Here is a 25,617-nt window from a genome sequence, read left to right as displayed (position 1 = left end):
TACACGCCGCATGTGGCGATTCACCTCCGCGAGAAACATGCCTCTATTAACAGCGTGGGTCGGAGCTGAATGTGACCTCTACGACAGACGAATATAAATGACGCCGGTTTTTCTGTGTCGTCGTGTCTGAGTTGGTGGGCGTGGCTCTGCGAGTTGTCGTCGTATCCAATGGTCTTGGAGTTGGTGGGCGTGGCTCCTTCCTGCGTGCGCCATAGGTGTCTCACTTGTCGGCGGCTTAGTGAATCTACGCTCCTTCCGGCGTGCTTTCCATGGTCGTCTTGCCTTAGTGAATTATATATATATATATATATATATATATATATATATATATATATATATATATATATATATATATATATATATATATATATATAGATAGATAGATAGGTAGATAGATAGATATATTTATATACAGCATTTGTAATGTAGGTAGATCATTTTGACCCGATCATTTTAAAAGCAGCTCGCAAGCTAAAAAAGTGGCGCTTGCCAAAAACCTCAAAGCAATGCCTACTGTCTGTGTGGTTGTGAGAGCCCGACTTCGCCTAGTTTGACTTCAAATATAAGGTGCTAATAAATCTTTGAGGTACAATATCCCAATAAGGGCTTTGCTGGGGGGCTTCTTGCCAATAGCCTGGCTTCACAGAGGCGTCTTCTAATTGTAACTCACTTTAGACCTTCTTTGATCTTCCTGGAAGGAATCACTGGCCGAGTCTTTGTCATTTTGGCTATTCTTTGATGCATTCTGTGGCGGACGGCCAGGACGCCCCTTCAACACTGGATCCGGGAGGGCAGACAACAGATCGACGCTATGTCCCCAGGAACACTTGGTGGCAGACCCTCTGGGTTGCATCGGGGCCACGAGCATGGGACTTGGGAGCTCATCCCTGTTGGGTTCTGTGGCCAGCGCCAGGGGAAGCTGCAAGGACTTAACGAGCCCGTCTGGGTTGTGATGCAGCCTAATTACCACCAGAAGCACTTCCGGGTGGGCTATAAGAAGAGCCTGCAGCCACCACTCAGGGCGCCAGAGTTGGGAGGAGAAGGACGAAGCTGCACTATGAGGAGTGGAGGAAAAGAAGAGTGTGATTTGGGGTGTGATTTACTTTGGGTTATTTTTGGGACTGTGTTAGGGCCAGTGGGACACGCGGAAGAAAAAAATAAATCTTTTTTGTTTATTTTACCTGTGCCTCTGGTGTCAGGTCGGCGCCAATAAAGCGCCTTCATCACAATTCAAATGGCAGCTTTCCTATTTTCTTCCACGTCTTTCAGGTTTTGGTCACCATTTTAAAGCACGGCCAATCATTTTAGCGGAGCAGCCTATTATTTTCTGCACTTCTTTATAGGTTTTCCCCTCTCCAATCAACTTTTTAATCAAAGTATGCCGCTCTTCTGAACAATGTCTGGAGAGAGCCATTTTACTCCGCTTTTCAGAGAGAAATGCACTCTAACCAGCATGGACGACATTTGCTGCCTTCCTTCATTAAATGAGGGCCGTCATTGACACCGAATGAGTGGATAACCTCACTAATTGAACTCCACCCTGCTGTTATTGGGAACTTCACTTTCTGTAAAGGAATAACACACATTTGATAAACCGTTCTTCTTGTTTGGATTTGGAATAGAAGGTGCAGTGTTCCCAATAAATCTGTGTGTATAGAAATAAAAGCTTTTGAGCTTTCTTCACATTTTCAGACAGATAGATAGATAAGGCACTATATGATTGATAGATAGAGATATGTAAGGCACTATATAATTGACAGTGTTTCCTGAAGAGGTATTAGCTCTCCGGAAATGTGTTCTTTTGAAATTGCGGCACATTAAGTAACTAAACAATATAGTAATATGACAGAGAAGGCGATATCCCTCCCATCGTGATTACAGCGGCACAAGAATCACATGAGAAAAATATACTTTAGCTTACATTTACTGACGGTTGACGCGGTTACTGACGGGAAGCATATGACAAAGACTTTATCCAGGTGGGAATCTGGATCAACACAGTCCGCCATTTTTCGTCCCCACACTGGGAGGGTTTTCGGACTCTGCCGACACGTGCCTCAAAGGGTCTGGCTGTTGTCCAAGCCTTTAAAAAATGTCTGCTTCACTTGCTGGTCTTCTCTGCTTTCCACACAAGGGCAGGAAAGACGTAACCCCACCTCCAACAAGAACAGGACAATGCTCACACTGCAGTTCTTATTCTCCAACAAGGAAAGAAGATTTTGTGCTGACAGGGGACAGCAATACACTGTTCTGTGTTTAGGCTGACTATACAATCCTCCAGTTGTCTTTGGCTATCTAGTCTATGCCTGGCTAGAAATTCTAAATGCTGAGCCCCTGTGTGCCACACTTAGCATACACATGTGAATGGAGACTTCAACAGTGTTGTTCAGGACAGTGACATAAATATTAAAGAAAAATCTATTTAGATAGATAGATAGAGTGAAAGGCACTATATAATGACAGACAGAGCTGAAAGACTAAAGATTTGTTCTGTGGCGCAGGTTTTAAGAGAGCAGAAACAACAACAAAAGGGGGCAATCTGAGCCATCCTTGTCAGCTAGGCAACCGTCCCTGTTTTGCACCCTCAGCCCCCTGTGACTCTAAACTGAATAAGCCGGTTAATAAATGGAGGGATGGCATTAAGATTTGAAATGTAAGAAATGAGCCATTAGATAGATAAGTGACGCCATGCTGCTCATCTGCCTGCTGACATGCCTGGCACTTCAGGGGACAACATTTAATTACACTTGTATGGGAGGCGATGGAGCAGCGGCTTTGGGTCTCAAGGTCCAGTGCATCTGAACTGCTGGCCTGACGGAAAAGGACCAAAGGAGGGGATCCAGCCAGGTGGACCGGTCAGGCTGTGGAAATATCACTGGTGGGGCACCATTATGTTAACAGGAAAGGAAACTGCTTAATAACTGTGCCCAAGTGGGGGGTGTTTAATCAAGAAAGAAGCAACTTCCATTAACACTGCTGTGGGCATCAGCAGGGGGACACTTCTCTGCTGGACGCCTTCTGCTCTCTGCAATCACCGGAAAAATCTGAAAATCTCCACAGCCCTCCACTGGGAAAAATCCCACCCACAAAAAAAAAAAAAGCAGCACATCGACTGACCTGACGATCCCTCATAGTGAGGACCTGGGGACAGGCAGAGGTGGCATTGAGGGGCACTGACAAAAGGGGTGGAGCGATCTGACCACCCAGTGGAATTGAGAACGTCAAGTAGAAGGCAAAGGGGGCAAAGACTGGGGTGAGCGAGCCATTTGGAAACAGAAAAAATGACGACAAGCATTGTGGTCACAGAACTCACCAGTCATCCTTATGTGGGATGTGCAAGTGAGGGATGAGCAATGTAGGTAGGTAGGTAGATAGATGTGAAAGGCACTATATAATAGATATATAGATAGATAGATAGATAGATAGATAGAGTGAAAGGCACTATATAATGATAGATAGATAGATAGATAGATATGTAAGGCACTATATAATTGAGAGATCTTTATTGTCACTTTTACAAAGGGACAACGAAACTGAAGGTGCAGTCGACTCAGAGGCATAAGAGTTAAAAAGGAGAGAAAAAAATAACAAACCAAATAGAAATAAAAGTACATTTATTGAATGATATGGTGCAGTTTTATTCCGAGTTCAGGGCCATGATTGCTTTTGGACAGACGCCGTTTTTAAGGCGGTTTCTCCAGGTTTTCACTGCTCTGTATCTCTTGCCCGATGTCAACAGCTGGAAGAGGCAATGCCCGGGATGTGATAAATCCTGTGATAAATCGGGAGGTGCAGATTTGTTTTACACACACTGCTATTATACTGAACACAACTGTATGTCATTTTTGGAGTTGTGCTCCTTTAAACTCCTTCAGCCTTCCCTCATAACTCAAACCCTGCAGCCCATTAATCAGCCCAGACGCTCTCTTCCAGACTTTCTCTAGTGCTGCCAAGACTCTGAGATAAATTGAAGATTTTAAACGATCGATCTGCAAATGCCAGCACTTATTTGATTTTTATATCCTTCACTCCATATAATATTCACAAACTCTCTGCTGCTGAGGGGGGGAAAAAAAATGGGCCGAGGGTCAGAGGAGCAAAAGTTGAAATGGTTTGGATTCACCCTGGAAGAAACCGCGTACGGCGTCCCAGTTTGCAAACTCAAATCTCTTGAACATCTCAAGATAAAACACGCGGCTGCGTATGATGAAACTTCCTAGGAGGTGCGTGCAGTGGTGGAAACGTTCACAACTGATCTCACGAAATGAACAGAAAGAAAAAAAAAAAACTTGGCACAACTCAATTTTCTTTTACCAACAAACTTGCTTCCTTAAAAACCTTGTGAAGACAAAATGTCAATGTCAACTTTTTGTATATAGCACATTTAAAACAACATAGGACTGTTGTGGCCAAAGTGCTTTACAAACCATAAACAACATAAATAGAAATAAAATGAATGAACATAAATAAAATAAACTAGCCAACCCGCTGTGTACCATACGCCACATAATCAGGCCGGTTTTTTAATGATTTTTAAGCACAGGGAGAAAATTAACATTTGAAAAATCGGTAATGTAATAAATCAGCTAGAAAAGCAACATTGTAACAATGTATGCAACGAAGCAACACACAATCGTCCGTGACTGAATTCCAGTGCCCGCTCACGTGCCCACCTCCAACTTGGCACTCGAGTCGTTGTCGTCTTTACACAGTCCAGATGCACCTGTGACTCACGTAGACGTCTCAGTGCTCTGTGCGGTTGTGGCTGCTTTTCTATATATAATCCACCAAGACCCCCGACCACGGTAGTAGCGAGGTGGGGCTTCGTTGTTCCCTTTGCATGGTTTTCCATGGTGGATACGGTCGGGTGTCAAAACCGAAAACAATAATGAAAAGTCAACGTGGCTCAGACGTGCATGTGGACTCCTAGCACAGATGAAAGGGACTAACTGGGTGGTCGGTGAGTTTTTGCGTCCGGGCACATGGGCAGGCAGCGGGAATGCCTAGAGAGCGAGGGTAGACGCCGGCCGGTAAAAAAGGAGTGTTAGTGGGCAGGGAAACGTCTTTCGTGTTCCTGCAGGAGCATCTAAGAAGACGCATGTTTGTCGCGGATACGAATTGCTGTATGTAGCGTGTAAAACAGTTTGCTATGGTGCACGCGGTCGTGCGTCGTAGCCGAAAACTCAGTTTTTAAAGACTGCTTACTTCATTGTGCTTTAACCTCAGTTGTAAAGGAATGTTTTAAGGATCCCATGGGATACCCCTCGCAAACCATTTCACACGCTGCATGTGGCGATTCACCTCCGCGAGAAACACGCCTCTATGAACAGTCAATGTGGCTGAATGAAAATTCAGAGTGGTGAATATAAATGACGCCGGTTTTACTGTGTCGTCGCATCTGAGTTGGTGGGCGTGGCTCTACGAGTTGTCATTGTATCCAATGGTCTTGGAGTTGGTGGGCGTGGCTCCTTCCTGTGTGCGCCATAGTTGTCTCACTTGGCGGCTTAGTGAATCCACGCCCCTTCCGGCGTGCTTTCCATGGTTGTCTTGCCTTAGTGAATTATATATATCTATACTAATAAAAGGCAAAGCCCTGACTGACTGACTGACCGACTGACTCATCACTAATTCTCCAGCGTCCCGTGTAGGTAGAAGGCTGAAATTTGGCAGGCTCATTCCTTACAGCTCACTTACAAAAGTTGGGCAGGTTTCATTTCGAAATTCTACGCCTAATGGTCATAACTGGAAGGTATTTTTCTCCATTAACTGTAATAGAGTTGGAGCTGGAAAGACGTGGGGGGCAGAGTTTCGTGTGACATCATCACGCCTCCCACGTAATCACGTGAACTGACTGTCAACGCAGTGCGTAGAAAACCAGGAAGAGCTCCAAAAAGCGCTGAAGAAAACATGCATTATATAATTGAGAAGGCAGCGAAACAATAAGAAGCGAGCGAGTGGCATACACTACCATATTCATGAGTGCTGCTACTTCGGAAACAAAGCACGATGTAAACCTACACTTTAAATTAAGTTCATAGACAGGCTGACGCTGGCGTTTGTCATCCCCACGGCTAATGCGGGATACAAGTTTAATGAGAGGATGCAGGATATAAGCGAGTTTTGATCACTTTGTAACTAAGTTAAAATTGTAGGTGAAGGGGTGTGCTTATGCAAATTCCGAGAGACTGTGTTTGTGGGGGATTGACAATTAAGGCGGGTGGGGGAGTCACGTCATCATCTGCCCTCCCATTCACCTCATTTCGCTCTGAGCAGAGCTCCGCGGCTAACGCAGTCTTACGACTTTGTGACGCTGCCACCAAATCCTCACAGACAAATCCACAAGTTGATACACACGCTGTCTCTAGAGTTTCTCCACACTGAATCCTCCAGGCACTACTTACAAAAGGTCACATTGACAATCGTGTTACGTGATTTTTAAAATGTTTCCTTTTCTTACCACCAGCACAGCTGAGAAGCTTCGATGCATGTGCTCCATAACGCGTTAAAAAATCATGCATTTAATCACACTTTGCATTCCAAACAAAGGGGAACTTCTCTCAATGCAGGATTACCTGGTTCACCGATTACTTTGATCAGCTCTTCCCGATTCATTGTATCCTCGCACCCCCTTGGTTTGAGAAGAAGTATGAAAAAATATGAGCTTAACACAGAAAATCAGATCACCAATTCAAGCTTTATGAATAATCGATTCGCCATCACTAATTGTTTTGGTAAAGCCATCCTCCGTGTAATCCTCCTTCCATTTTATTATTTTTCCGTCACTAGCCATCATTAAATGAACAGTAATAAAGTAAGAGCGAAGCGAGGGTGACTTATTCAGGCAGGCAGGCGACAGCTCAATAGCTCGAATTTGGATAGAAGTAGCTTCTATTTAGTCGCCAGAAATATCTTTGGTAGGAATGGAAGTTGAATTCAGTCTTTAAATTTCTATGGTGAAGAAAAAGTTACGCAATGATGACTACATTTAACTTACATTCCTACTAAACATATTTCTGTCGACTAAATAAAAATTCCTTCTATTTAAAATTTAAATAGAACTTGAACAGATACGATAGTTCATAATACCCACGCAGCACTAAGTGCACGTAAGATTAGGAGTCATCCATTTTAACAAGCAGCGTATTGCACTGATACGAAATAGCCTGCCCACTTAATTATTTAGGAATGGATAGATAAATTAAGATTTTGTACAAATAATGTTTTTATTTTTCTTCCTCGATGGATTCTGGCACCCCCAGCAACAGTTAATCGCACCCCAAAGTAGATATGTATATATATAGATAGATATAGATATGTATGTATGTGTGTGTCTATATCTGTGCCAGCAACATGCATGACAATGACAACACAATTACATTGACGATCATGTTACGTTATTATTAAAATGTTTCCTTTTCTTTTTCATTACTTCTTTAACACACTACTTCTCCACTGCGAGGCGCGGGTATTCTGCTAGTAATAATAAACAGAAGTAATGTTACATAATCACAATGAGGAAACCATCGGTATTACTGAAGGTCAGGGAATGCAAGTGAATAGAAATGAGTCTTTAATATCGTTTTGAGTTGTCGACGACTCCTTTATGTGACGAGGTAAAGAGTCCCACAGATGAGGAGCCGCAGTCCTGTCTGTCCCAGAAGATCTAAGCACTCTGGATGGCTGGTGTAAAGCACACAATTCAGATAAATAGACAGGAGTGAGCCTACGTAATGATTTAAAAACTAGCAACAAGATTTGAAACTCAATTTGAAAACGGACAGGCAGCAGCCAGTGTAAAGAAGCTAATATCGGAGAAACACAATCAGACTTTCTTGCCCCAACCAGAAAGCGAGCGGCAGCATTCTGGACCAACTGTAACCTGCGTATCAAGGACTTGCTAATCCCAGAATACAGTAAACCCTCGTTTATTGCAGTTAATCTGTTCCAGAATCTACCGCGATAAATGAATTTCTGCAAAGTAGGAGCATAGAAAACCTGTTTACGACCTTCTAAATACATTTAACATTATTAGAGCCCTCTAGACATGAAAGAACACCCTTTAGTCAAACATTTAAACTGAGCTCCATGACAAGACAGAGATGACAGTTCTTTCTCACAATTAAAAGAATCCCAAAATATCTTCCTCTTCAAAGGAGTGCGCGTCAGGAGCAGAGAATGTCAGAGAAAGTGAGAAGAGAAAAGCAAACAATCAAAAATCAATACGTGCGTTCGGGCTTTCAGGTATGCGAAGCACCGCGCGGGAAGCATTTCGTATATCATTGAGGAGTTTTATTGAATACGTAATACGTGCTCTGATTGGGTAGCTTCTCAGCCATCCGCTAATACCGTCCTTTGTATGAAATGAACTGGGCAAAAAAATTGAGGAAGCATGTACCATGAATTAAAAGACCCATTGTCCGCAGAAATCCGCGAACCAGCAAAAAAATCTGTGATATATATTTAGATATGCTTACATTTAAAATCCGCTAAAGTCGAAGCATGATATAGTGAGGGATCACTGTACAGCGAGTTGCAGTAATCAAGGCAAGAAAAGACAAAAGCAGGAGTAGCTTTCTCAAGTGAGGAAGGGAGTGAGAGTGCGTCTGTGCGTCTGTCCCAGAAGTGAGAGGTGGAGTCGGGGTGAGGGCTCCACCTCCAAGGACACATGAGCGATGCCAGCACGTTGGCAATACTTACAGACAGAGAGACGCTCAGAGGAGTTCCTTTCAATTTCCTGACGTCTCTACGTTTCCATTTTTTTTCCTGACGATTTCAAGACTTTCTAGGACCGATGGGCTTTTTACAACACGGCCTCACACGGTTAGTTGCTAACAAGGAGCAACTCAAAACCGAGAATGCAGCTGTTTAAGACTGAAATAACTAATCGGGGTTCAAAATCTTGACCCGCGAGGCAACTAAAATGAGGTGCTACTGGAGCATGAAGGGCTTCTTACTAAGCAACTGGATTGGAACAAAAAACGTACAAACACTGAGACCCTCCAAAATGACTTTGCCCACGCCTGTCTTGGAGGGTTCAACTCCTTCGGTCATTCCCAGCGCTCATCGCTGCACCTGCAAGGCACCCTAAAATTCAATCAAAGTAACAAACTCAACATTTCCTTTAATTGTGGTAAAGGTTTATGAAAGATCTGACGAAAACTGGAAACTGTCATTAGGTATGTGCTTCCTGTACATCTCTCTATATGTAAAATCCAATGTCTGTCTGTCTGTCCTTACGAGAGAACTACTTAACGGTTTGAGATCTGTTTTTTTTTTCTATAATTTGCTTGAACATTCCGGTTGATTTTGCGATTTCTCTCCTCACGCTAAGGATTATAGTCCGATTGCAGCACCAATTTATTTGCAAGAATCCAAGACGGAGACTGCGGGCCGAGAGTAGGGGGAGGTGGGGCGGGGGCTTCATTCACACACCAGCCTCCGTTCCAGTCGCACAACATCTCGCCACACCACGTGTTGGAGCGCACCTCGCGCCGCTTAGCTAGCCATACCTGTTTGTACAGCAGACATTATCACCTTCAGAGTGTTAAGGAGTAACGTTAGAGAGAGAGAGAGAAAGAACAGAGAGAGAGAGAAAGAATAGAGAGATAGAGAGAGAAAGGAGAGAAAGAACAGAGAGATAGAGAAAGAATGGAGAGGGAGCGTGGAGAGAGAGAAAGGAGAGAAAGAACAGAGACAAAGAACGGAGAGATAGAAATAGAGAAAGAACGGAGAGATAGAGAGAGACAGATAGAGATCAGAGCTCCTTGTGTTTTAGAGGGTAGCTGCTCCTTGGCAGACATCACGGCCACCTGCTCTTCGCTCACCCGTCTGACAGAGTGCCAACGTTTGATGTGGGAGCGTACCCACCTTCCGCTTGGCCAGAGATACATTGCCAACTTTTTACTATTTTGGCAAGATCACAGCTACATTCTCACTCCGATAGCCTCGATATCCAATATTTTTAGTTTTGCTATCGGATATGAAAACTATCGATATAAATTCTCCTCAATACAAATTATCACATTTTTTGTATTGATTTTTAAAACGTTTCACTACTATGCGTGCAGAGCAGCAGGGGGACAGTTAGCATAAAATAAAATGGGCAATTCGCGTGTTAACTTGTTGAAGTGTGCGAGTGAAGATTTTGAGGAGCCTGCTGTCCTCCCCACCACCAGATCAATGACGCTTTGTAACACGTCTGAGAAATTGACTCCTAATTTGCTTAGCCATGTTTGTTCTTCACAACCGAACTGTTTTATGAACTATTTTTTTCTACTAGAATAGCACAGGTTGGCGGCAGCTCACCGTGGTGCTCATCCCAAATTGACAACCAAAAAATAAGGACTGCAAGTGGAAACCCCCCTCCACATGGTGTGAGGCCATAAACTGAAGCCTGCACTCTGGATCCTGGAGAAAACAGTTTTAATGGAAGACCCCACCGCCAAAATGATATTTGTTTCTGTGCTACTTACTCCACATAGTTTGTAGTGATGATCTCAAGTTTTCATGCATACCACAGATGCTAAACACTGACCGCTGCAGTACAAGAAGAAACAAACAATCTGAGAAACATTTAAGGGGGGCCATTTAACTTACCCAGACTTTCCGGCCCTTCTTTCAGTTTCCCCTCTTTGTCCAGTGGCACAGGATGATTTGTGTTGGCATTACAAATTGTGTTACTGCTTCATGGTTTTCTCATTGTGCTATTTTTGCATTTCATCCTGATTTATTGGGTCTGTTTTAAAAAACATTGTAAGTCTTGTATGTCTCTTTATGTGGATATTACTGTAGTTGTTACATGTCCTGTTCTTCTTTCTGAATAACTGTACAACACTCTGAGCATGACCGAGGCACTAAATAAGTAAAATGCATTATTATTATTATATTTGTCTTTTTTCCCCAATCACTCTTCATGATGATCTCATCTGATGCAAAGAATCTTGGTGTCACTTTTGATTCCTCCCTTTCTTACTTCCATTACATAAGCCACATTAAGACACTTTCCCACTGTCACCTCCGTCTTCTCCTTTTCCAATGCTGAGACACTCGTCCCTGCTTTTGTCACATCCATTACTGTAACTCTCTGCTGGCAGGTGTCCCTTCTAATCCTCCATCACAGCTCAAGTTAATTTAATAAAAACTCTGCTTTGAGTGACTTGGACCAGCAACAGCGAGCACATCACAGCCGTCCTGCTTTGCCTCCACTGGCTCCCCATCTCTTACAGAATTGAATGATTAACTTCTATTATTAACCTACAAAGCTTTAAATGGCTGCACAGTGGACCACATCAGTGACCTTCTCCATCACATGCCAGCTAAGGTCTTCTGATTCCTGCCATCTTGTTGTGCCCCCCACTAACCTGCACTCTATGGGTGACGACAGCAGGGCCTCTGAAGGCAAAACTCTGGAATGACCTCCTGAAATCAAACAGATCAGCCGACTCCATTTATTCTCTTAAAAAAACAACTGCAAACTCATCTGCTCAGAAGGGCGGCAAACTTCACCTGACATTGTGTCTCCTCTTTCAGTTCAGATGCTAAGGAAATGTGTATGGGTGTGTGTTTTATCACAAATTATGTGTTTTAGGCTTTTAGTACTGAATTTAGTATTATACTTTGTTTAGTTTCCTTAATCTATCTGTTTAATTGTTCTATTCAGGAAACCTCTGTATCCAATGTTACATATACCTGCTGTTTCTTTATGATGTGAAGAGCCTTTCCTTGCATAAATAAAACGTATAACAATTATCATTATTAGTAGTACCCGAGATGCCACGATTATAAGATACCCTGCGTGGCAGCAACAAAAAGCAATAAATAAAATAAGAAAAAGTAATGATCTGGAAACACAGCAGGGAACACGATCACAAATACTTAACACACCCATAAAAGTAAAAGATTTACTTGAAATCAGAAAAACCACAGTACTTTACCAGACTGGCACTAAACTGTGCAACTGCGGTAAAACAAAAAGGGAGCGGCATTACGAACACTAAGCAGGTGTGTGCCCAGCGGGCACTCGCTGCAAGACCATAATACGTAGAAGACGACGGGGCTATGAGGTTTGATCGCTACATGGGCTGGCGAAGTCTTATTCTGTTTATAATCACAAGTAAGAATCCATATTAGCACACATACATACCAAACCATGACTGGGCACGAGGACAAAAAGGGGGGCGCATGCCACTTCTGTAAGAATGCACCACTTTGCCACAAGAAGACGGGGTCTTGATACGATAGGAAGTTGACAAGATAGAAATCCCCGCCGCCTTGATTTCGCTGCACAACAAGACGTAATGCCCCGCCGCAGCCCGCACTCACTGAGACACGCTGTCCTTTACACGGTGACACACACAGACAACCTTTAAAAGTATACAACGTGCAATGACGCCGTAAACCAACACTGAGAGTTACCAACACGACTGCCATTCAAGTACTTGAGTCCGAGACAAGTAAACAGCGCGAGAGCAAAAAGTACTCGCGTGGAACAACAAAGCCGAAGGAGCCCTGAAGCGAGGCGCTTTAGTACGCAATGCACACCGCCCGCCCCGAACCGAACCCCGCAGGGGCCTCACATATTCACCCACCCGGCGCTGCCGTATGGCCCACAGCAGTTTCGCCATACCTGTGCACAGTTGACGAAGTTGCCATCTACTGCGTAGACGCCACTTGCTTTCCAGGAAGTGCAATGTCCTCCTCGCTCCGCCTCTCCACATCCCCGCACCGGCGGAGAACTGCGAAAGGAGAGCAGGTGACCGCCTCGCGCTTGTGTCACGCCCCCATGGTGTGACGTCACGCTCACGCGAGAGGTGTGAGTAGGGCGCAAACAGTGAGCATGCAACGCAGCAGCGGAGGCGCGGAGTTATTATAATAAAAGGGTGTGAAAAATATAAGGCAGCGGTTGATTACATTGTGTATAGAAGGATTTTAATATTGCAGCTTTAGTGCTGTATATATATATATATATATATATATATATATATATATATATATATATATATATATATATATATATATATTAGGTAAATTACTGTGATGTTTAAATAGCCCTAATAACAAACAGTGTGAATGAACTAAGCCGCGCTAATTCCGTGTACAGTATTGACAGAAAATATAACGATTTACTTCATGAGGTACAAGTACAAAATAAACAGCAATAGTTGCGTCTGATATTTGAAATATTCAAATGTGTGCTTCAATTTAAACATTTAAAGTCTAAATATTCTCGATTAAAATAGAAAGCTGTCGTTTGTCACCCTCTGATAGTGGTCCACAGAGGGCTAGTAAATGAATCAAAAATCAAAACTAACTTCATATTCGTAAGGGGGCGCTGACGCTAACGGTCTCTCTTATTCCCTCCGCAGCACAAAGAAGACGCCCAGCGAGGACAGCTGACTCCTCCCCTTCTGGTCCCTGAGCGATATGTGATGGAAAGATAAAGAAGGATGAGGAGAAGGAGAAGGAGAAGGAAAAGGGCGAGGACAGCTCCGACATTTGGAGACCAATAACATTATTATACCAGGATTACAAAATGTATCACACAATTTGCCGTCATCTGCTTTACATGGTTTCTAATAATAATGACCTCGCTCAGCAGCTTTCCTCATAACAATCACCTGCCATCATAAACTTTCTCATAACAATTTACCCTTTATTATCCGTTTCTTCATTAAAATCCCTTTGGCTCAAAGGACGTATTCGTCACCTAATCACTCCTCCCTTACCCTGAGCTGTTATAAGATTCAGGGCCTTTGATTAATTAGTTCTCACCAATACTTTGGACTCGGTGGAGCCCACCTGTGAAAAACAGGCCGACTTCATTAATAATTCAATTAATGTTTACTTGTTGCACTGGCATCTCTTAAGGCTGACGTAATAGGCAGCTGTGCCAGTTAGGTGGCATGGACAGCTTCACTGATATGGGCTGAGCTGCAGACAGCCTGGCGTGGTGTCTCTTGACTACTTGAAATAAAAGGTCAGGCCCTTAATAATTAATTCTTACATAGTTTAACACTGGTTTAGTAAACTCTTCTGCAATTTTATTATCTCTATATATAAAAGTCAAACACCACTGACTCCCTCGTCACGAAACCTCTCGAGCCTTGAGGACTTGGGACTTGAAATTTGGATTGTAGGTTACCCTTGGCCCATAGGTGCTCGCTAAGAAACGGTTTTAAAACTTTTGTGGTCAAAGCGTGAAATTTCTTATAATTTCTATTTTTAGACCCATTTACTCCATTTCTTTCTAAAATAAATTTCTTAAAAATAAATTAAAAATACCTTCATTTTTCTGAAGGGAACAAGTTTTGTTTTGATATTTTCAAGTTTCCACAAAGCATTTATAACTTGCCATTTATTTTATTTTTTTTTAATTATTTAGTTAGGTTATTCCAAGGTAGGGTGGCACAGTGGCGCAGTGGTAGCGCTGCTGCCTCGCAGTTAGGAGACCCAGGTTCACTTCCCTGGTCCTCCCTGCGTGGAGTTTCCTCCAGGTGCTCCGGTTTCCTCCCAAAGACATGCAGGTTAGGTGCATTGGCGATTCTAAATTGGCCTTGGTGTTTGTGTGTGTCCTGTGGTGGGTTGGCACCCTGCCCGGGATTGGTTCCTGCCTTGTGCCCAGTGTTGGCTGGGATTGGCTCCAGCAGACCCCTGTGTTCAGATTCAGAGGGTTGGAAAATGGATGGATATTCCATCCATCCATCCATTTTCTAACCCGCTGAATCCGAATGGATATTCCAAGGTATATTAAATCAATTTTTTTTGAGGATTTTGATTTTCATACTTTTTTATTTAGTTCTTTTCCATACTTTCTTCACAAATTCTATTAAATTTATACCTCGTTAAATAAACCCGTAAAACTATGACCGAGGATGTAAGGATTTGTTTTGACGAAGTAATGGTCCCTCACCGCGTGGTGCGCATGAGCAGTGACTGCGCGTGCCCGTTCTCCTCGCTGGCCTACCTTGTGCGCGGCACCGCCTCACTGGCCGCTCAGAAGCGCGTTGACATTGTTAGATTGCGTAGGATTCGTAATTTTTTGTGATCTTAAAAACCCCTCGAAAATATATTTTTTAAATAATTAATATTGTAAAATTTACCTTCATCTGTTTTTATTAACAATAAATGTAACACTTAAAACGTACGCGGTCTCGTTACTAAATACTACCAGGGGTGGTGATGGGATCGCCGGGGCTTTAGTCCAAATACAGTACTTGAAACAGCTTATATTTGAGTCAACCATTTCAAGAAATAATTAGTAACCTATTTTGCTTCTTTTATGCGCTAAATCTTGCCTTATGACCTTTACAAGACGTATAATATGGAGGAATATTTCGGACAAAATGAAATAAATAAATAAATGCGTAAATAAATAAAAGTACTGTCAAATGTGAGCATAAATAAATAAATATGTCATGAAATGAGAGCATAAATAAATAAATGTGTCACGAAATATGTTTTTCGTTGCTTATTTATTTATTTCATTTTGTCCGTAACATTCCTGCAAACCGTCATGAAATACGACTTGAAATAAAACTGTCACTTTCACTCGTCAAAGTTGAGAGGGCGGGCTCTAACACGCCCTCTAGTTACTGATTGGTGAATCGATAGCACAAGAATTAATTAGAAAAATGCTTACTACTGCCGATGAAATGGATTCTGCCGAAGATATTACGTATTTCAGAGAGAGAATTGAAGATTTATCGGAAGAAATGACAATGTTGTGCTATCGATTCACCAATCAGTAACTAGAGGGCGTGTTAGAGCCCACCCTCTCAACTTTGACGAGTGAAAGTGACAGTTTTATTTCAAGTCGTATGTTTGCAGGAATGTTACGGACAAAATGAAATAAATAAATAAGCAACGAAAAACATATTTCGTGACACATTTATTTATTTATGCTCACATTTCACAGTACTTTTATTTATTTACGCATTTATTTATTTCATTTTGTCCGAAATATTCCTCCATAGTATACTGTCACTCTGTATATTTTAGAACACATTTTTCCGGTTGCTATCGTGTTCAGCTAGTCCCCTTATATAATACGCTACCGTGGCTGTTCGTTTGGCAGTCCAGGATTTTAAATCACCAGTCACTCGCAAACCACTTGAATTATTGACCTGAAATATGGCACACATATACTACGTGCCCTCTACTTATCCGCTTTCGGGGTGGTGATTGACCTCCAAGGTTATTCCTCTTTTTATTTTATTTTATTGTAGAATTAACTTTCGGCAGCAGCCAGCAGGGCGCCGTGTGGCGCATGCGTACGGGCGCCGTTCTCATTTCCCACCACTTCCTCTGCCTCTTCATATCTTAAATCATTCTGAAGGCAGAATGAAGACTTAAGTGAAAATGTAAAGAAAACGTACTAAGTAATTGCAACACAAACACTGCCTTAATCAGTTTTAATATGAAAAGATGCCGACGGAAGAAGAGAAGAAGCTGGCCGCTTAGGGTGCAGAACATAAGAGTTGCTCAGGAAGCAGCAGGCGCATGAACCTCTGAGCAAACGAATGATAAACAGAGACAGAGAAAGAAAGAAAGAGGAGGAAAACTACAAGTCAAGTGTGTGGAGTGCGCCGTTACTGGTCTTACATAAAGCAGACTGTAACAATCCTGCGCTCGTGTGTGTCTGTTAACATCCAGTTGACGCTTGGTAACCACAGGGGGGCGCCAGACAGAGCGATACACTCCACAATATGAGAATCTAAAGACAATAAACGAAGAGGTTTTATTCCACAAACGACCTTCCCATGAACTCCTCTCCAACAATTAGCCACAATCTTATATATAAAGCGGACTGTCACAGTCTAGCGGTCTTGTGTGTCTGTTATCATCCAGTTGACGCTCGGAACGTTTCTGCTGTGCTCCGTAAAAGCAACTGACAGTTTTATTATAGAAAATCCATTGTATTATTAGTTTGTTTTTGTTAACTCCACTTTCATTTTGGATTATTCTCATCGTAACAATATTGTAGGAGGAGGAGGAGGAGGAGGTTAGGAGCGGGCGCTGATTCAGCGCATTGTCGCACCTGACAAACCACCTGAGGATCCCAGATTAGGACCCGGGCACAGCCCTGCGACAGATGACACCTCAGCGCCACGCTAGTTCAGTTCAGTGCGAGCTTTGTTTATGGTGGCTGGAGGGCTCAGTAGCAATGAAGTAAATCATCCATCCATCCATCCATCATCCAACCCGCCTAACACAGGGTGACAGGGGTCTGCTGGAGCACAGGGCACAAGGCAGGAAACAAACCCCGGGCAGGGCGCCAGCCCACAGCAGGGCACACACACCAAGCACAATTTAGGATCGCCATTACACCTAACGTGCATGACTTTGGGCTGTGGGAGGAAACCCACGCCGACACTGGGAGAACATGCAGACTCCACGCAGCGCTACCCACTGCGCCACCGTGCCGCCCAGGATTAAATCAATTTAATTATTTTCATTTCCGTCGTCAAAAAGTCAAACAACAAAAATGAATCTGTGAGAAAACTTTAACAAAAGGCTTCGCTTTTCCTGTTGTTTGTACACCACTGCGAAGGTATTCCACGATTATATTTTAATGAATATCTATTATATTATATATAAGACAAGTAAGCAGTTTCATTTTGTATCTAACGTAAACATCCTCTATTTATTTTGTAATTCAGCGGCTCTCTTTGCGATTTTTGTTAATTCGTTAATTAATGAAACGTCATTTGTTTCACAACATCGTAGCTAACATGTTGGTGTAAAATAGTAATAGGACTTTATTTAATACGTTCATAATCAAAAATCAAATTTAAGTTATTAAAATTGAAGGTATAGACTAAATATATCTATGATGTTTGACTTAAAATATTTATTTAACCTTTAATTGATTGTAAAAGAATTTCAATTACATATGTATGGATTTGAGCGCTTATTGACATAAATGTATGCTGACATCGATTAAGTCAGTTAATACGTTGATAATCCGAACACTAATTAGGTCAAATATTGAAGTTTTTATTGAAATACGCCTCCTGTAAAACCAATTTCAATTGGAAGAGAAGCCAGACGTGCCTCCCAAAGATCAAGTGTTGCAGTTGCAAAGCCGGACTGGCGTGGACAACTTCATGTGGCACGTTCAAGGGTGGCATTGAAGTGGCGAGGAAGTCGGGAGTGGCAGAGAAGTACATAAGAGTGGCACAGGATATGAACGAGGGGAGTGTGACTGTGGTGAGGTCTGAGGTGGGAGTGACGAAGGGGGGATTACATCAGGGATCGGCTCTGAGCCCCTTCTTATCTCCAATGGTGACGGACAGGCGAGATGAGACAGGAGTCCCCGTGGACTGCGATGTCTGCTGATGACATTGTGATCTGCAGGTGGAGGAGACCCCGGAGAGGAATGAAGGTCAGTAGGACCACCAAGACAGAATACATGCGTGTGAATGAGAGGATGAGGGGAGTGGAGTTGGTGAAGGTGGAGGAGTTGAAATACTTGGGATCAACAGCACAGAGTAATGGGGATTGAGGAAGAGAAGTGGAGAAGAGTGACAGGAGTGATTGGTGACAGACAGGTATCAGTGAGAGTGACAGGGAAGATCAACAGGACGGTAGTGACACCAGCTGTGTCATATGGGCTGGAGACGGTGGCACAGGAGACAGAGCTGGAGACGGCAGAGTTAAAGATGGTAAGATTGGCATTGGGGGTGACGAGGATGGACAGGATTAGAAATGAGGACATTAGAGGGTCAGCTCAGGTGGGATGGTTGGGAGACAAAGTCAGAGAGGTGAGATGGTGTTGGTGTGGACATGTGCAGAGGAGAGAGAGAAGGATGCTAAGGATAGAGCTGCCAGGCAAGAGGAGAAGAGGAAGGCCTAAGAGGAGGTTTATGGATGTGGTGAGAGAGGACATGCAGGTGATGGGGGTGACAGAACAAGATGACGAGGACAGGAAGAGATGGAAGAAGATGATCTGCTGTGGTGACCCCTAACAGGAGCAGCAGGAAGGAGAAGTTCTCCAAGCCCCTCAGTTCTCCCTTTGTCCTTGTGGCCCGGTGCTCCATCATGTTGGTCACCAAACTGTTCTTGGATGCTTGGCAGAAGTTGCTCTCAGAGGATGTTTTGCTCCCATTTATATTGATTTGCATATTCAAAGAGGCCTAATTCTGGGAGGAGTCAGGGTGGGGCGGCGGGCGCGTGTACGAGTGTCACATTTCACGCCGACCGCGATTTACTGAGCAGAGCAACATGGACGTATGGATCTGGATTTTTTTTTTTTTTTGTGCATGTGCACATTTCCACGTTTTAGTGCGAGTTCTGCGTTATGCAGGAGGCCTCACGTGTTTCTAATCTCGCCCTGGTGGGTTTGTGTGGTTGGCTCAGCCTAATGGTGGTCTGTTTTCAACGCATCCTTCTTATCTGATCTGACTGAACTCTTAGCCCACTTAAGGTCTTCTTCCCAGAGCGTCCTTTTTCTCGGTGATTTCAACATCAAACTGAGACATGACTTCCTATCCTTACTGGACTGTGTTGACTCTGGTGGTCACATACTGGACCTGATCTGCTCATCTGTCACCAGCACTGATTTGGGACTCTCTGACCATAAAGCTGTACTTTCACTTCTCATCATCTCTCCCTCCTCTTACCTGTAAACAGAAACCTTAAACACATCTGTCCCTCGGTCCTTCCTGATCGTTCTCTGTCTTCACCTACTCCATCACCACTAGATAGTCTTGGTGTCCACTGTAACTCAGCCCTCGATAAAAGAACATCAGGAGGTTTCCTGTAAGCGTTCATCTCCTCGGTGTAACTCAGAGCTGGGATCTATGAGAGCAGCTGGCCGACGTCTTGAGAGGATGTCACGTAAGTCTGGCCTCACCTGCACATCCAGGCTTTCTCGGACCACCAAAGAGCCTACAGAGAAGCACAAACTGCTGCCAACAACACCCACTATGGCAGAATAATAGAAAGTGGCCATGACAACCCAAGGGCTTTGTTTTCTGTAGTTAATAATCCACTCGAACCCGCATCTCGCCCAACTACCTCCTCTACTGAAGTCTGAGGATTTCCTCCACTTTTTCTGTAACAAAATTAAAGATCTAAATAATTCAACTTGGTCCTCCCTGCGTGGAGTTGGCATGTTCTCCCCGTGTCCGTATGGGTTTCCTCTCACAATCCAAAGACATGCCAGTGAGGTACATTGGCGATCCTAAATTGTCCTTAGTGTGCGTGTGCCCTGTGGTGGGCTGGCGCCCTGCCCGGGGTTTGTTTCCTGCCTTGTGCCCCGTGTTGGCTGGGATTGGCTCCACCAGACCCCCGTGACTCCGTGTTAGGATATAGCGGGTTGGATAATGGAGGGATAATTCAACTAACATAAAGACATCATCTGTTTGTTTCTATCTCTCCCAGTTCTCCCACTCCATCCAGCTCCTCCTCTACGTTCTCACCAGTCACATGTGCTCTGTAAGATGAGGCCGACTACTTGTCTACTGGACCCCATCCCCAGCCCACCACTTCAATCCTGCCTTCATGCCATAATCCCGACTGTCCCGACAATAATAAACTCATCCCTCGACCCTCACCGGCTCTGTGCCGCTCACTTTGAACATCACTTCTCTAACCCCAATGGTCTTCAGGCTGACGATCTTAACAATTTTCAGTCCATTTCCACTTACCTTTCCTGTCAAAAGTTCTTGAGCGTGTTGTAGCCTCGCAGCTCACCAACTCCTTAACGTCTAATCATTTGATGGCACCCTTTCAGTCGGGTGTGAGGGCGCAGCACGTCTGTGAACTGCTCTGCTACGGGTGACCGATGATCTCCTTCTGGCAGCAGACCAGCATATCAGTTCTGTTAGCCCTCAGCACAGCACTCGACACTCGGGTCAGACATGACAGTCTACTGTCCAGAATGGACAACATGCTGGGTATCACTGGCACTGCCCTCCAGTGGCTCAAGTCCTACCTGACTGACTGGCAACAGCAGGTCCAGCTCAGCGCCAACCTCACAAGGAGCTCCTCAGGGCTCTGTCCTCGGCCCTCTGCTCTTCTCCTCGGCCATTTTATTCGTAGCTATGGACCGGGTTATCATTTTTATGCAGACGACACTCAACTCTACTTCAGTGTTAAAAGTGAAACTTCATCAGAGCTCTCTCAGCTCACAGCCTGCCTCGGTGGATGGAGCAGAACTCGTTAAAATGAAACTGCAACAAAACTGAACTCCTGCAAACTGGGACTAAAGTGCGACTTAAGGAAGGTAAGACGGTAGATACTTTAGTAATCCAAAGGGGAAATTCACACACTCCAGCAGCAGCATACTGATAAAGAACAATATTAAATATCAGAGTGGTAACAATGCAGGTATAACAGACAATAACTTTATGTAATGTTAACGTTTACCCCCCCGAGTCGCAAAGTGTGGGGTCTCCTCAGTCTGTCAGTGGAGCAGGATGGTGACAGCAGTCTGTCTCTGAAGCTGCTCCTCTGTCTGGAGATGATCCTGTTCAGTGGATTCTCCATGATTGACAGGAGTCTGCTCAGCGCCCGTCGCTCTGCCACGGATGTCAAACTGTCCAGCTCCGTGCCTACAATAGAGCCTGCCTTCCTCACCAGTTTGTCCCTCTTCCTTTATGCTGCCTCCCCAGCACACCACCCCGTAGAAAAAGGCGCTCGCCACAACCGTCTGATCTTATTGCAGATGTTGAAGGATGCCAGTCTTCTAAGTCAGTATAGTCGGCTCTGTCCTCTCAGATCATCAGTATTGGCAGTCCAGTCCAGTTTATCATCCAGCTGCACTCCCAGGTATTTATAGGTCTGTACCCTCTGCACAGTCACCTCTGATGATCACGGGGTCCATGAGGGGCCTGGGCCTCCTAAAATCCACCACCAGCTCCTTGGTCTTGCTGGTGTTCAGGTGTAAGTGGTTTGAGTCGCACCATTTAACAAAGTCCTTGATTAGGTTCCTATACTCCTCTTCCTGCCCACTCCTGATGCAGCAAACCATAGCAGTGTCGTCAGCGGACTTTTGCACGTGGCAGGACTCTGAGTTGTATTGTTAGTCTGATGTATGTTGGCTGAACAGGACCAGAGAAAGTCCAGTCCACTGTGGCGCTCCTGTGCTGCTGACCACAATGTCAGACCTGCAGGGCCCGAGATGCACATACTGAGGTCTGTCTGTAAGATAGTCCACGATCCACCGATGGCACCAGGTGTGAATCTACTGCCATCTCTGTCAGCTTGTCCCTAAGGAGCTGAGGTTGGATGGTGTTGAGAAGTCCAGAAACATCTTACTGCCCCACTGCCTCTGTCCAAGTGGAGAGGGATCGGTGGAGCATGTAGATGATGGCATCCTCCGCTGCCACCTTCTCCTGGTATGCGAACTGCAGAGGGTCGAGGGCGTGGAGGACCTGTGGCCTCAGACTAAGACTTGTTGGTAGAATTATTTAGAGGCAGGACTGGAGCAATGGCTTGTTAGGAGTCAGATGAGGAAGAAGAGTAATGGCTGAAATGGTCCGAACTGTAATCAATGTAGACCCGTCCTGCCATCGCCGTACAGTAACGCTCAGTCCTGCCGCCTGTCCAGAGCCTCCAAGTGTCTTCATTGTGTCTACCGTGCGGGCCAAAGATCTGAATGGAACCCGAGGCCGTGCGGGTGAACGAATGAGTGAAGGGCTTTGAGACGCACGACAAGTCACTGGCAGTTGGGCAGCATGAAAAAGAAAGAAGAAGCATGAGCTGGCACTTCTGGGCACACGTCACACTGGATTCAAGTCCAGTGGGTTAAGCTTTGCCCACGTGGCAGTACAGAGTTTGTTAATCAACTGGCTTGTCACTTTGGGGCTCTGAATCTTCTTAAATTACTTGGCACTGCCACTTGCCCAAGATAAGCATGTTGGGTTGACTGGGAGTTCCAAACTGGCCCTGTGTAGGTGTGTGTGTGTTTTCTGCCTTCCTTGCCAGTTGGTTCCCACTACGTACCCAGTGCTAACAGGACAGGCTCTTGGAGCCTACACTGAGAATGTTAAGCAGACCCGTTTGAAACGTCCAGATCCAAGCGTGAACTTATAGATGAACTTCTAGCATGAAAAATAAACTCTTTTAGGGCGAATTGGTTTTTTTTTTGTTTCTTATCTCCCAGGGCTGAATATTTTTTCAGAAACTAACATTTTTTAAAAAAGAACACAAAGCAATTGTTTAACATATCAACTCAACAAAACAGATTTACTTTTGACAAATGTTCCTGTCTTGCATGTTGTATGAGCCTGCATACTCGATGACTTCACGTACATTTTACACAGCACAGTCCTGCCAAGTCTGATGTCGCTCAGAGCAGCCAATCTCAGTCACTGCCACATTGCACTTCTTACAATACGTGTTGCTTTGGTGCCCACTTTTCAATTGTCTGTTGCTGCTCTTTCTCACATGTATTGTTAGTGTGTTCTGTAGAGAGACAAGTCACCCTTTTGCCATCGTGCCATTCCACTGCCACCAAGTTTTCTGCCCGCATGAAAGCCGTATTGTCACCTCTTTTCTGAAACTTTCTGAACTTTATGCATGGCATTATAGCCTGGCTCACCCCATGGGATTTGCTTCTGTTTATTACAGAAGTGAACCAAACTTTGCAGCAGCGCAGCACGTACCTCTCACCACGCTGCTTAACCTGTGCAAAGCCACCAGGGGGCAAAGCACGTTTGGAGCAATGCTCCCTGATGTTAGATCACCAGTTCTGTCCCATCTCTATTTGTAATACCACAGCACGCTTCATCTCGTCTCTTGTTGTGGGTTTACACTTTGAAAAACGAGAATGCGATGCAAAGGCAGCCCGCGATTCAAAAAATGTCTCTGCCTACCTGTTGATCTCGTCTGACGGTAGCAGGAACAATTTGAAAACTCATCAGATCTCAATGGGAAAAAAATCCTGCTGGCCATCTCTGCTGCAATGGACTGATATGGCGATGTGTGAGGAACAGAAGGATGGCAGCACATCATCTGATGGAAATGAAATGACCAAGCGACAGAGAGAGGGCTGAATTCCAACATAAAGTGAAGAAACGGTGGGGCAGGCAGGCAGGCAGGCAGACCGGTGAGTCCATTTAGCAGAAACTCCAAATCGTATTCTGCAGTTTGTAGCCCGATGTACTCCTCCCAGATCTGGACCAGGGCATCACTGAGCTGCTGGACAGGCTGAGGTGTCAGATGGACCGAAACATAATTTCCCACCCAGAGGTGCCAGGTGAGTGAGCATGTGGGGGTGGTAGAGGGGGCAGTCAATGGGATCAAGTCCTTCACCCTCTCACCACATGAGGCCGGGCACCAGGAGGAACCAGCACAGGGTCTAACAATGGGTCCAAAGATTTCATCCTGATGCCTAATGGCAGTCCTGTGGTGCCCACCGTTGTCTCGCCTGTAGAGGTCTGTGTGTCCCTCCATGGATGTGCCTCCCCAGACTGACCATCACTGACCCCCCACCAGACCGGTCATGCTGAACAATGTCACAGGCACCCTAACGTTCTCCACGGCTTCTCCAGACCCTTCACGTCTGTCACATGTGCTCAGGGTGAACCTGCTCTCATCTGTGAAAAGCGTCAGGGCTTTTCAATGGCAAATGCCAGTCGAGCTCCACGGTGCCCACTAGAGGACATCGGGCCCTCAGGCCCCCCTCATGAAGTCTGTTTTTCTGATTATTTGAGATGTCAGAGACATTCACACCAGTGGCCGGCCTGCCTGCTGGAGGTCATTTCGTAGGCTCTGCCAGTGCTCATCCTGGTTCCTCGTTACCCAAAGGAGCAGATACCGGTGGGTCCTGCTGACGGGTTGAGGACCTTCTATGAGGGTCCTGTCCAGCTCTCCTAGAGGAACTGCCTGCCTGTCTCCTGGAAATCTCCTCCATGCCCTTGAGACACAGCAGACCTTCTGGCAATGCCACGTGGTATTGATGTGCCATCCTGGAGAAGTTGGACTACCTGTGCCAGCTCTGTAGGATCCTGGTATGGCCCCACGCCACCAGTAGTGACACTGACCGTAGACAAATGCAAAACGAGTGACAAAACAGATGAGGAGGGAAAAATGCCCGTGGCCTCCCACCAGCTGTTAAACCGTTCATTCCTGTTTTGGGGGGTCGTCTCAGTGTTGCCCTTCTAGTGCCCCAGAGCGGCTGAAACTGATGAACGAGCCCCCCTGCTACTTCACTGACCACATCAACAGCCCCCAAGTGTCACTGACTTGATGCTGTACTCTCGTTAAAGGGTGCCTTTCATTTTCTGAGCAGTTTATTTTATGTAAACGCTGCTCTGGTCCTCACGTGTTGTTAGCGTCTTCCCGATGCAGGGCCTCGTATGGCTTTCAGATTACATGCACATTTGTATTCAGCTGCCCATGGGAGCCTGGGTGGGCTCTGGTCTTGAGCCCAATGCTGTGTCTGTGTTCCCAGTGAATGTCAATGGAGTTTATTTATTTGTATGGCGCTCTCAATAAAAAATATGAAAAAGAAAGAGCGTTGGCAGAGCAGGTCGAGGATGAGCACTGCGCCCGCTGTACTGTACCTACCATACACCTCATCGTCTGCCACCCGCCTGATTGACCTCACTGTTCGACTCGGCAATACGAGCTCAGCTCTGTAAAAACAAACACAAAAACTCAACAGAAAAC

General features: G+C 44.8%; 1 protein-coding gene across 2 annotated transcripts in view; it reads right to left on the bottom strand.

Moving 5' to 3' along the window:
• tmem106a (transmembrane protein 106A) overlaps window positions 1-12,751 on the bottom strand; it is a 61,918-nt gene extending 49,167 nt beyond the window's left edge. For both annotated transcript variants that reach the window (XM_039740692.1, XM_039740693.1), the window contains exon 1: window positions 12,626-12,751. The gene's annotated coding sequence lies outside the window, so the exon portion shown is untranslated. The remainder of the gene's footprint in view (window positions 1-12,625) is intronic.
• Window positions 12,752-25,617: the final 12,866 nt, after the last annotated feature.

This window comes from Polypterus senegalus, chromosome 17 (assembly GCF_016835505.1).
Source record: "Polypterus senegalus isolate Bchr_013 chromosome 17, ASM1683550v1, whole genome shotgun sequence".
Taxonomy (NCBI): domain Eukaryota; kingdom Metazoa; phylum Chordata; class Cladistia; order Polypteriformes; family Polypteridae; genus Polypterus; species Polypterus senegalus.
This window is presented reverse-complemented; position numbering and strand designations above follow the sequence as displayed.